The sequence below is a fragment of the Sorex fumeus genome, unplaced genomic scaffold (genome assembly GCF_029834395.1).
Source record: "Sorex fumeus unplaced genomic scaffold, SorFum_2.1 ptg000072l, whole genome shotgun sequence".
NCBI classification, from domain to species: Eukaryota; Metazoa; Chordata; class Mammalia; order Eulipotyphla; family Soricidae; genus Sorex; species Sorex fumeus.
In genome coordinates this window covers 38,972,399-38,986,433 of record NW_026606129.1, presented here as the reverse complement: position 1 = coordinate 38,986,433, position 14,035 = coordinate 38,972,399, and the positions used below count along the sequence as shown (strand labels likewise).

Sequence of the window (14,035 nt, the reverse complement as noted above, 5' to 3'; positions counted from 1 at the left end):
ATTTAAAATCTAAAGTGTATATTGATAGACCCTTTCTTTTAGGAGATTAGGTATGCCTATTGCACACAATGGTCTAACCTTAATTAACAAAGTCATTCCAGGATTCACAACAAGAGCATACTGCAGGGAGAGTCTGTGGCTAGAAAAGTGATCAGTGGGACCTTGTTCTAGTTATTCTGAGATATCTTCTGGATTACCGCCCCCTCCCCACTGTAACTCTCTCTCTCGCTCTCTCTCTCTCTCTCTCTCTCTCTCGCTCTCTCTCTCTCTCTCTCTCTCGCTCTCTCTCTCTCTCTCTCTCTCTCTCTCTCTCTCACACACACACACACACTTATTCTCTTACACACATACTCATGCATAGCCATATACTTTAGAGTGGTTCCTGACATGTCATAGTGCACTTACGTTTTCTTCAAAAAGAGATGATAATTTGAGTTGAAGCAATAGTAGAATAGGTAGAGTGCTTGCATTGTGTGCAGCCAACCTGGGTTCCATCTCTGGCACCTCATGTGGTCCCCTGAGTCATGTCAGGAGTAGTCTCCGAAAACAGAGCCAGGAGTAAGTCCTGAGCACTGCCAGTTGTGTGCCCCCAAAACAAAAACAAACAAAAAGTAAAAGCTTGACAAAAAGATAATTTATGTATTTCTTATTCAATTACTAATACTTTTCAATAGTAAATTTTCATAAGGTATTTATTTTCATTGAGAATTAACACATGTTTTGAAGAATTAATTTTTATATATGCCATTGTACAGAACTTTTTTTCTCATTTTAAATTATTTCTTGTGGGTTCTTTTTGATACATATTACCTTTGATGAGGAAAAAGCATTATCTCAGTTTGAAGAATCAGCAAGCAGTTAACTTCCCTTGACTTCAATTGCTAAGTCAGATTTATTTATGTCACATGCAAGTCCGTGTGCTAGTTGGTCCCTGTGTTCTCATATCTGACACTGGGTCGTTTCTGACAGAGGCCACTGTTAGAGGTCAAGCTCAAAAGCTATGATGACTGAGTCTTGCCCTAATGATGATTTCTGTGTGTTTCTCCCCAGACACTTGCATGGTTCAGCAATAGTGGCTACTTTGCTATCGCTCAGACAAATCGTGTCTCTGAGGTCTTTGTATTTCCTGTTTATTCTGCTTCTGTATATGGTTGACTCATTCTCATTTTATTGTTTTTAATTCAAATGTCATATCACCAGAGATGTCTATAGAGATTCTACCTAAAGCAGCCATGCCTGCATAAAACCTGAGTCTCCTACCTCCTTCTCCAATAATGTAAGATTTAGAACCATAAACTAACTTAAAAATGTGTGGGTTAGTTCTCAGTATGATATGATAATAGTGGAAAAAGTCTTAATACACACATAGAAATCACAAATTCTTTATTAAAAGCCAACTGTCTGATAAATATAAAAAGGACATCAAGAGAAAAATATTTGGCACTGAAAGATAGATTTAAAAGACTTTTTTTATATTTTTGGTTATTAATTTACAAATAGTAATTGACACTTTAATATAAAAATAAGCAAAAGTTACAAAACAGAGACTTTAAGTAGAAATCTAAGTATCAAATATAAAAATATAAATATGTTTAATTTTTTTGCTCGAGCGGGCCCAGTAATGTCTCCATTGGAGACTTTGTTGTTACTGTGTCTGGCATATTGAATACTCTCGGTAGCTTGCCTGGCTCTCCGAGAGGGGCAGAGGAATCGAACTCAGGTCGGCCATGTTGGCTGCGTGCAAGGCAGACGCCCTACCCGCTGTGCTATAGCTTTTGAAAATTAATCACTAATTTGATTCAGCAAAATTTAGTTTAGCAAATTGAAATGGTTGTAAAGAAATTTTGCTCGAGCGGGCCCAGTAACGTCTCCATTGGAGACTTTGTCGTTACTGTGTCTGGCATATAGAATACTCTCCGTAGCTTGCCGGGCTCTCCGAGAGGGGCAGAGGAATCGAACTCGGGTCGGCCATGTTGGCCGCTTGTAAGGCGAACGCCCTACCGCTGTGCTATCACTCCAGCCCTTGTAAAGAAATATGCACAATAAAAAATTTCAAGGACAATTTAAAGTAACCATCTCTCAAAAGTTGATAGGATAATTTCCAGAGTAGAATTGATTTATCTTACAGAAATATTGGAATAGATAATGAATTGATAACATTTAGCGTTTATTGAGTACTTAGAATTTCAGACCTTGTTTTGAACAGTAAAAATTTCATTTAATTCAGTCCACATTCAGTGAACCAGGTACTATTACTATTCATTTTACAACTTTGCTTTTTAAATTTTTTTATATTTGAATTTTTATTTTATTATTATTTTTAAAATTTTTAATAGTGAGACATCATGAGGTACAGTTGCAGACTTACACATTTTTGTGCTTGAGTTTCAATTATACAATGATCAAAAACCCGTCCCTCCACCAGTGCCCATTTCCCACCACCACGGATCCCAGTATCCCTCCCACCCCCCATCCTCCCCATCCCACCCTGCCTCTGTGGCAGGGCATTCCCTTTTGTTCTCTCTCTCTTATTGGGTATTGTGGTTTGCAAAAGAGGCAATGGGTGACAATCATGTTTGGTCTATAGTCTACTTTCCGCATGCTTCTCCCATCCTGGGAGGATCCTCCCAACACCTTTATTTGGTGTTCCCTTCTCTATCTGAGCTCCCTTTTCCCCTATCATGTGCGGTTGGCCTCCAAGCCATGGAGTAAAATTCCTGGTATTAATCTCGGCCATTCTTGGGTGTTAGTCTCCTATTTTGTTACTTTATACAACTTTGCTTTTTAATTGATTTTTGCTTCTGTATTTTTGTATCAGACCTGACAAAGTTTAACACTTAATCCTGGGTCTATGCTGAGGGATCACTCCTTTCAATGCTTGGGGACCATATGGAATTCTGGGAATTGAATGCTTGTCGCTAGGTAAGAACCTATCCCCTGTACTATCTCTCTGGCCCATTTTTCTACATAAGAAAAGGAAGGCAGCAAAGGGGAAATGTATTTTCTTATATCACTTCACTAGGAGTACTATGGAAGTATTAGAATAACATCATATGAATAGATACAGGATCTGAGGAATAAACTCTAAACTACACGGACCCATGATGAGTACTATTAGTAAACAGTAAAAACAAGACACAACAAGAATGTTTGCTCCTAAGAAACTGACTGAAAATAAACTCTGGCCACAGTAATTACGGTCTTACTATTGTAGTTGAAAATAATGCAGAAGATTTGTTAGATCTATATGTACTAATATGGGAAAGCATCTAAAACATAATAAGGAAAAATATCAAATCATATATATGTTTAGTAGCACTGCACTGTCACTGCACTGTCCTCCCATTGTTCATCGATTTGCCCAGTAATGTCTCCATTGTGAGACTTGTTGTTACTGTGTTTGGCATATAGAATATGTCACAGGTAGCTTGCCATGCTTTGCTGTACGGACGAGATACTCTTGGTAGCTTGCTGGGCTCTCTGAAGGAGCAGAGGAATTGAACCCGGATTGGCTGAGTAGGCCTCATGCAAGTCAAATGCCCTACTGCTGTGCTATCACTCCATCAGTTTTTCAATACACACATTAATACCACATACTATATCTCCTTTTCACCCAAAATATGATCATATACGTATTCTTTTCCCCCAAATATGACACATTTGATTGCTTAAACTAGACACAAGGAATTATGTTCCTACATCAATAAGAAAATTCAAGATCTAGAGATTTCTAACTGCTTTGACACTTCATGAAATACATAGAAAGGCACAGTGGGAGGGAGTTCAAACCCTGAAGATGTTGGCTGTGGACCTTCAGCTCCACAGAGCCTATATTGTGGCCCTAAAGTTAAAGCACATCACCTCCTGTACACTTATGTCACCTTCCTAGCCTGCAGAAATATACAACTGAATAGGGTGGGTAGAGTAAAACCTATTATTGGACACCTTCAGGCAGCATCTATGTTCAAGAATAGGGGGAGATAACATGTATGACCATGGTATCTGTATCCCCTTTAGAAAAATAGAAACTAGATTTAAGAGGGTCATTTCTCATTGCGTTTTATAGCCTTTGATCACCATTAGCAAGGTATGATTTTTATTCAAAGATGATTTTGCTTGCAAATAGTGACATTTTATGTATTCAGGTGCTTGTTCTGCCATCATTATTGGTGTACAAATTACTCTCAAGTGGCTTTCAACTATAATAAAATAAAACAGATATAGATTTTCTGCATCCTCTCTCAGTAGATTTGCAAATTAAGGAGTTGGATTTGGAGTGAGGTAAGTGTGACTATGCACACACAAGCAGACATGAACTACCTGATGCTAGTTAAGAGACTGAATTTTCATTCATGCGAAGTTAAACTTGGAAAAGGACATGCATAATAACATGTAGAGTGCCTGCTATGCCAGGCTTTTGCAAATGTTCTCCCATATAATTCTGGAAAATAACTTATTTTGGAATAAAATAATGAAAACATTTCTAAGCCAAATAACCCATAAGCAAACAATACATATTTTGAATAAAGAAGAAATTAGGTGGATTTGAGACTATGCCCTGTGCTTTGAACAATCCCAAGATACTGGTAATGGAGGTGAAATTGGGGAATGGAAGTTAGCTTAATTTTTTCTTTCAGCTCTATACCTGGGTGCATAAGAGCATAGGGGAGCAGCAATCTGAAGTAGTAGCCCTTCTTGGATGAATTTTTTAACATTAAACATGTCTAACAAATGTAAAAGTTATGGTCGATTAAAAGGGGAACCAGTGCTTTGCAGTTTAAGAGTTTGAATTTTATTTTTTACTCATTGTGATTTGCTCTGACCAGGTGAGGTAACTACTAATACTTTTGGCAATTACCAAAAAAAAAAAAAAAAAAGAAAAGAAAAGGTTAATCCTCTTAAAGCTTTACAACATCTGACTATTTTGTGACAGCCAGGATTCTAGGTAAAGAATCTAAGATTAACCTGAAGAGTGAAGGAATAAATGTGGGGAGAGACCCGTTCCAGTCAGCATCTACTTTCAGTCATATTAGTGAGACCATCTTGACCCATGTGATCCCATTAGAGCCACCATCTGACTGTAACCACCAAAATAATTCCTCTCAAGAGTAGCAGAGGAAATAACTGTTCCCCTAGCCAAACTCAAAAAGTGAATTTGAAAAATTGTAAACAAATGATTATTATTTTAGGACAGAATTTTGGCATCATTTGCCTTCAATCACTAAACAAAAATACCTTGAAAGAGACCTGTAGTATGAGATCAATTAATTAGATTTTATTTATTATTAATTTTCTACTTACTTATTTAGCAAGTTATTAATATAATCATATATTTGCTTTGTGTAGAGGTTTGATAATTGTATAAATTGTTAGAAAAGGTGTTTGCGGAAAACAAATAAAAAATCTATTTAAAGTTTACAGCATTTGGTATGTAGAAGTACTGATTTAGACCAGTAATTTAAAAAAAATACTGATATTGAATCTTACCCCAGACATTGAATTATATGAAACATGGCATCTTTACATCAAGTGCCATTTACAAAGTGACAGTGGAAGTGAAAGATAATCAATTTTGTCCAATATTAAATGATGGTCTGCACATTATAAAATGCTATCTTCTCAATTCAATTTTATGGAAAACATAAATAAAAGGCATAAAGCTACTGATTTAAAGAAGGAATATTTTATTTAGAATAGCACTCTCATATGGCAGATTTAAAAATAATATTACATGGTTAGAATAAAACAATAATTTCCAATCATCACATTTTAATTCTTCTAAACCTCTTTGTTATTCGTGCTTCCTATCAAATCCTTAGGTAAACTAACATTTAAGGTCTCAATATTGCTACATTTCTAAGATCTCAAGTAAAGTAAAGTAAGTAAGTAAAGGCCCTCCCGTTGATCATCGATTTGCTCGAGCGGGCCCAGTAACGTCTCCATTGGAGACTTTGTTGTTACTGTGTCTGGCATATCGAATACTCTCGGTAGCTTGCCGGGCTCTCCGAGAGGGGCGGAGGAATCGAACTCGGGTCGGCCATGTTGGCTGCGTGCAAGGCAAACGCCCTACCCGCTGTGCTATCGCTCCAGCCAATGTAGCTTAATATCTTTTTCTGTTCATCTCTCACTTCTTTATCCTTTTGAATTTCATCTTGGATTTCATGATTGGATGGCTTCATTTTTGTTCTTTTAAAATAATTTTAGTCACCTGGAATTGCGAAGTTTTTCATCATTGAGTTCCAGGTGTACACAATCTCTTCACTAGTGCATAGTTCATCCTCCCATGGCCCTCTTGCCCTCCTACCCACCAGCATACCTCTTTGACAGACACTTTTGAAACAAATTTTTGGTGCTTTGGTTTACAGTACTGTTGCTGATAGGTTTCAAGTTTACACTTTACCACTTTTCAGCCCCCGCCCCCCTCCTCTTGATTGACCCCTCCCCTTCACCATTGTTGTATTGCATCTCCTGACTAACCTGTGGGCTTTCTCGGGCTGGTGAGGTTTTTCTCTGCTTGGCCCCAAGACTCAGTCTTTCTCCTCTTCCGTGTTCACTGTTCTCAAAAATGGATAAATCTATGAACCGCACTAGGATAAAAGACAGGGGACTGATTTTAGGTATTAGAGTCTGCATAGAAGAGTTGGCGAAGAAATTGCAATTCAGATAACTAAACTGGGCTCCTAGGATGCTGAAGAAAATAGGTTATGTTGAAATAAACACTCACCTCAGTAATGGTCCTTTTAGAGACTGTTCAAGTATAGGAGCTCCATCCCTCTCACTGTTTCTTCCTGTGCTCAAAACTAAGTAGTTAGTGTGAATACCAACATTGTGCTTATGATTTGCGATCAGTTGTGTGGTTGACACATGTTGCTTTCTTTCTCCCAAGCTCAATTTTGTCATTCATAAAATTAGGATTTTTTTGTACTAGCTAAAACAGCTAGTCCACTGTCCTCCCGTTGTTCATTGATTTGCTCCAGTGGGCCCAGTAACGTCTCCATTGTGAGACTTGTTACTGTGTTTGGCATATTGAATACGCCACGGGGAGCTTGCCAGGCTTTGCCGCTTGGGTGAAATACTCTTGGTAGCTTGCCAGACTCTCTGAGAGGGGCAGAGGAATCAAACTCCGGTCGGCCGTGTTGGCAGCGTGCATGGCAAATGCCCTACCCGCTGTGCTAAAATAGACTATTGCCAATACTTTTCCTCATTGAGTATACATGCTCTCTGCCTACCAAGGAAGGAGCAGTATTCTCCATTTACTATTTTTTAGAATTTAGGCTGACCATGTGTGACCTGTTTTGACCAGAAATGGATCTCTACTTCATGGACCCAAAGAAAAAGAAAAGAAAAGAAAAGAAAATGTGGAACCCCTCCTGTTCAAATATAGTAAAATATTTTAAGGTATAGTGGCAGAGCATGAAGCTCACCACAGAGCCTTTTCCTAAGTATGAGAGTCTATATAACTGCAGTCAGAAGCCCATAATGCTAACCCTGTCTTTGACCAATAAAACACATTAAAAGTGACAGTGACTGTTATATGTCTTTAAAAGAACCAGCAAACTATACTGATTGTGTAATGAGATGATTATGTAGGATTATCAAATATGCAAAAGATTATTATATCTAAGAGAATAAATGAAGAAGTTTGTTAGTGATGTGTTAATTTAAGTTAGCTCAACTATCATTTTACTGACAATCAAAAGAAGTAGGGAAAACTAGAAGGCATATTAATAGATAGTCCTGCTGCAATGAATCTCTGAGGTTAAGAGCCATAGGGAAAGATGTATGACAAGTAGCAGCCTTTTTAGTCCTCTATTGGAGTTACTTATAATGAGATAAGAACTAACAGAATTCTATCTAAGGTCATGCTCTAGGTCTCTGGAATGTGCTAATTATGCTACTGTGCTAATCATGACACAACACAATTTATCTGGTATGAAAGATGTGTGGCATTAGAAATGAATATAACTATTTTGTTATTATGATTAATTGTGGATGAGTCAAAATGGTCAAAACAGTTTATGGAACCAATTCAAATTAGAATTGAAGTGGCCTGGTTGAAAACTTACGAACTATCACACTGGGAAATTTGAGTCAGGGATTTGAGGGGAGACTTTAGAAGAGATACAGAAAGCTAGACAAGTAGGTCGAGACAAGTAAAATCTCCTGGTTCAATTACATAAATTACATATCTTGAAAGTACACAAGGTGAAAACTACTGTGCTTGTAATAAAGGAAATTGGACATGAAATAAGAGGGAGACAGAATTCCTTCTTTTGATTTTTCACTAGATTTTCACACTGTTAAAACGAAAGAGTAAAAAATTTGGTCAAGAAAAGTATGCTTGTGGCATTGACTAAAATATACAAAATGCTACATAAAGGAAAAATTAGTACTTTTTAAAACAATTTCTAAAGGAGAAAACCATCAAAGAGGTTTTTGAAATTGACTGTGAATACTTGCTCCTGACTTTTCAAAACTGGGCTTTAATATTGGGAATTTGGGTGTCTGGGGAAAGAAAACATAATCCTGATAAGCATGGAGGTGACCACATACAGAAAGATAAATAGAAAACTATGGTTTTATTAAAGCTCATAGACAGAATCCTGGAAATTCTTGGGATTCAGAAAAATGCCGAAGGAAGACTGAAATTATAAAACAATTCTGAAATAAGCTAAATGTTGAAAAATATAGATGAAAATATATATTTCCATCCTTTATCCCAAATACATTTCTGTTTACCAATGATTGCTGACAGTACTGGGATTTGGAGAAGTTGGCAAAATACAGAAGAGATGGATTTGGTTTTTGCCTTTGCAAATTTCACAACTTAGTGACTAGATATAGGAAATTATAGATTCTAAGTATAACAGGAGAAATGACACAATAGGCATATGAATTGAGTATGTAGGAGCTTAGGCAAGAGGGTGAATACCTTCCATTTATTCACAGACTACACTGAGATTGAGCTCATTATGATACTATGAGTCAGAGTTTGCCAGATGGGCACAGAAAGCTTAGGTCAGAAGAGCAGGAGCAAATTATGACAAAGGATGATGAAATCAGCTTTACACAATCAATGGAAAAATATGTTACCTCTTCAAAAATTAAAATCTTACTAAACACAAAAGCCTTTAATGTCCTACATTTCTTAGTTCTTCTTCTTCTTCTTCTTCTTCTTCTTCTTCTTCTTCTTCTTCTTCTTCTTCTTCTTCTTCTTCTTCTTCTTCTTCTTCTTCTTCTTCTTCTTCTTCTTCTTCTTCTTCTCCTTCTTCTTCTTCTTCTTCTCCTCCTCCTCCTCCTCCTCCTCCTCCTCCTCCTCCTCCTCCTCCTTCTCCTTCTCCTGCCTCTTCCTCTTCCTCTTCCTCTTCCTCTTCCTCTTCCTCTTCCTCTTCCTCTTCCTCTTCCTCTTCTTCTTTATACTGGAAGGGGGTGTTGAGCCACAGAAATACTCAGATGGGTACAGAAAGCTTAGGTCAGAAGAGCAGGAGACACTCAGAGTTTATGCCTGGCTTAATACTTAGGAATCACTCCTGATGAAAATATGGGATTAGATATGATGCCAGAGATAGAACCGGGGTCAGCTCCTTGCAAGGCAGGTCCTTATCTCTTATATTCTCTCTTCAGTACTAGTTCTTTTCTTTTCAATAAATTTCTTTCTGAACATATATTACCTTATTAAATGTAAACTCCTCCTGATTTCAAAATGAATCAGATTTTTGGTATCTGTCATATAAGTTTTGAATTGTCCCATATCTGTAGTAAGATACAGAGGAAGATTTGGTGAGACAGTCATTTCTCTAGGGATAAGATAAAACTAACATGTTATTAACTAACATCCATAGTAATTTTGTTTGTTTGGTTTTTGGCCTCATCAGCTGTGCTCAGGGCTTTCTCCTGGCTCTGTGCTCAAGGATCACTCCAGATGCTGCTCAGGGAACCATAACCATATGTGGTGCTGGGATTGAATCAGGACCTACATGTGCAAGGCTGGCACCTTCAACTCTACACTCTCTCTTCAACTATTTTAGTAATTATTTATTTTTTTCAGATTTTTTTTTTGCTTTTTGGGACACACCTGGCGGTGCTCAGGGGTTACTCCTGGATCTGCACTCAGGAATTACTCCTGGTGATGCTTGGGGGACCACATGGGATTGAACCCTGGTCGGCCACGTGCAAGGCAAATGCCTACCCACTGTACTTTTGCTCCAGTCCCTAGTAATCATTTTTAAAGTCAAGCTTTCAAATCCATATTAACCTCTGCAAAGTTCATACTGTTATAAAGATAACTTCAAAGCTTCTATGTAAACAGGGGTTCTGGAATATATTCTGAGAAAGATGGGTGTATCCAACCTCATTGTAATCTAGAAATACTTCCTTCTAGGAATTCTTTGAGAATTTTGGAATTTTAGTTCATGTCATATATATGTCCTTTCATATACAGTGATGACTATAAAAATTTATTACAAAGCTGTTGTTCTGTCAGAGAACGCAGACCATTGGTAATTTCTTGGACACTATATAGTTCATGCAAGAGAGGAAAGAATTCCAAAACAGAGGGTTGAGAATGAAAAAAGCTTATAGCAAAACCTAGTTTGACAAACATACCCTAAGTCAACAGATTAATAAAACTGACACAATATTAATAAAATTATTACAAACAATAAAAGAGAAAAGATTGTCATGTCTGCTCTGAATGGAAAGACAGGATAATTGCATTTTAATCTGAGTACAAATTCTCACATAGTACATTATGAAATTGTGGTTGAGCAAGAAATTAAAATTTTTGATTATGAAACTATGGGAGACCATGAGGATCGTGAATAAGTATTAAATCAAAAATAACTAGAGATTTTCATCCTGGATAGGGTGGACAGGGAGTCACATGCTAAAATTTTGTCCTAGAAAAGAGAAGCAGGTGATTGTCTGGGATCCATAAAGATATAAGGCCACTTATTGATATACATATTAACCAAGTAAAGGCAGTATTTTCTAATAGAAGGATTCAAATATTAGGTGATGTAAGCTCCTTTTTTTTTTATATATGATGAGCAAGTTTCATTATTGAATGAAGTAGTGGGAAATAGAGTGAATTAACAAGAAACTGAGTTTTAAGAAACTCTAGCTTCTATGGAATTAGTAAAATGTTGGCAATCAAGGGGTATTAGCAATTTTCACATTGTTAGTGGCGATTCCTTCATGGTTGGGAAGGAGTTTTTAAAAAAAGCCCTTGGGCAAAAGTCTGGGCCAAATTTTGGTATTTTACATATTTTGTTTTTACACAATTTTTTAGTTAAAAATGGATTTTATGACTCTAACATTTATAAAAGTAATTGGATATAACAATGAAAATATGAAAGATGGTTAATTTGTTGAATGACTGGGTTTCCTAGTACTCAGGAAGTCCCATTAGTATATCAAATCATTTATTTGCCCATCTATTCAAGAAATATTTATTATACATGTACTGTATTTTAAATAATCTCTTAGAGACAGAGAATACAGTAGTTTAGAAAATGGGCAAGGATTTTACTCATAAATTTTATGTTCTAATTTGGAAGGAAAACATACAAATAAACTAAATGCTTTAGAGAATGATAAAAGTAATAAATAAAAAGAAGGTACTATTTGAAAGTAGCACAAATCTATAGGTAGTATCTGATCCCTGAGTTCATGGTCAATTAATTTTCCCTTTTGAATAATAAATGATAGAGCTAATTGAGGCCACGTTCTAATTGCTTTTAAGATCAGAACAGCGTTATAATTTTAGAGCCAGATGAACCTGTGCTGACCCCACTCATTTTTGGATAAAGAGACTATAACCTAGAGTGACTCAAAGGTATACTTAAAGGCTCCTGACAAATGGTAGTTGAGCTGAGAATTAAGTGCTTGTATCCTGATTTTTTCCTACTCAGAAATCTGTCAACCAGAAAGAAAGAAAAGAAAAGAAAAAGAGATTAGTGCAGTCCTGAAAACAATAAACTGATAGCAACACTTGATTTAGGATTAGCTTCAGTAAGCCTGATTGAAATATGCTTAAATGTATAAACCCTTAGGTATTTGGACTTTATATAAAATGACTATAATTATGAGTTTTTAGTGTATAGAATATATTAGAAATTACGAGTGACCTCAATTTAATATTGCATGCTAATTACTTGTCATAGCCAAGGACATGTGCCTAACTAGATTTTCTCCTCACTCCTCCACCCAACCATCTCCTATCTATTTTACACATAACACCAGGCTAAAATTCTCTTAATATAATTTAGATATTATTCTCTTGCATAAGATATTTTTTCTTTGTAACATGTTCAGAAATTGATACAAAACTTCTGACTAGGGTCTAGAAAGTGTTACATGATCTGATTCCATTGAATTTTCTTTTCTTTATACTTATTTATCTTATTTATATGTATTTATCTTGGACATTTAGCCCAAATGTAAAACATTCTTCTGTCTACCCATCACAACAGTTAAGGCAATACATCCTCTTAGTGCAATGTCTTCTGATATTTTCATAATAGAACTTAATGTCACTTAAATGAAAATGTTTAATATGTGTTGTCTTTCACTACAAAGTAGAGATTCTCTCTGTTTTATTCTTTTGTATCTTTTGTACCTGAAGCAGTGACTGACAAAGAGCAGTGAATTATACATATTAAATGAATTTTAGGTAGAAAAGTAAAAAATATTAAAGTTTTTCTGGGTTCTCCAGACTCCCAAGTAGGTATAAAGAGAAAATTTTATGGCATTCTTGTGGTGCATATTTGTCTTTTTTTTTTTGCTCACCCTTAATCTCTGTTCCTGAGAGAGGTTGTCTGATGGGAGTATCTGCACATCAATGGATTAGGGACAAGCTATGGCCACTTTTCTTTCATGTATAGTATTCTCCTTCCTTCCTTCCTTCCTTCCTTCCTTCCTTCCTTCCTTCCTTCCTTCCTTTCTTTCTTTCCTTCCTTCTTTCTTTCCTCCTTTCTTTCTTTCTTTCTTTCTTTCTTTCTTTCTTTCTTTCTTTCTTTCTTTCTTATCTCTTTCATTCCTTCATTCTTCTTTTTCTGGTCTTGTTTTTGTTATTTTTCCTCTTCCTTTCCTTATTCCTCCTCCACCTCCTCTTCCTCCCCTGCCTCCTCTCCTGCCTTCACTCTTGCCTTCTCTTTCTCCTTCTCTTTCTCCTCCTTTCTCCTCCTCCTTCCTCCTCCTCCTTCCTCCTCCTCCTCTTCCTCCCTCCTCCTCCTCCTCCTCCTCATCCTTCTTCTTCTTCTTCTTCTTCTTCTTCTTCTTCTTCTTCTTCTTCTTCTTCTTCTTCTTCTTCTTCTTCTTCTTCTTCTTCTTCTTCTTCTTCTTCTTCTCCTTCTCCTTCTTCTTCTTCCTCCATCTTTGTTTATAGGAAATAACTCAATGTCCACTCGTGGTCTTCTTTCCTCAGAAAATGACAGTCAAAGATGATACTTTCAGGGATCATTTCTATAGTTTGTTACCAGAGAAGTTTCTCTGATCATGCATAGTACCTGAAAACATGAGGAGGAGACACAGAATCCTCTCCTAACTGTGAAGCTGGTTCTAGGTGTTGCTTTTGCAACTGCCTTTCCTCATTGATGATTGTTCTTCTCCTTCTTTGAAAGAGAGAGCCAGAGGATGCAGACAGAGAGATTTCAAAATTTTTTTACTTGATCACTTGATCACTTGACTTCCCGTTAATCGTCGATTTGCTCAAGTGCACGCCAGTAACATTTCCATTTGTCCCTGTTGAGTGCTAGTGTAGCCCAATGGCATCTGTTCACTCTAGGAACATGAAGAGCCTTAAACCGATTGTTCATGATCTTGATGAAGAAGTTTGACCATCTGGTAGGTGGGCAGACACGTGGTCTTTTGACATCCCGTGGAATCCAGTCGGTAACAGCTCTAGTCCAGCAGTCATCTTTAAATCTCATTACATGACCGGCCCATCTGATTTTTGATAACTTGGCAAATGAGACAGCGTCCCTGATTCTTGATCATCGACGGATGTCGGAACTCCGGATTCTTTCTCTCATTT

At 36.8% G+C, this 14,035-nt stretch overlaps 1 non-coding gene across 1 annotated transcript; it reads left to right on the top strand.

Moving 5' to 3' along the window:
- Positions 1 to 13,439: 13,439 nt before the first annotated feature.
- On the top strand, positions 13,440 to 13,651 carry LOC130038013 (small nucleolar RNA U3). Its single transcript, XR_008794571.1, has one exon. It is a non-coding gene; the product is annotated as a small nucleolar RNA U3 (small nucleolar RNA).
- Positions 13,652 to 14,035: the final 384 nt, after the last annotated feature.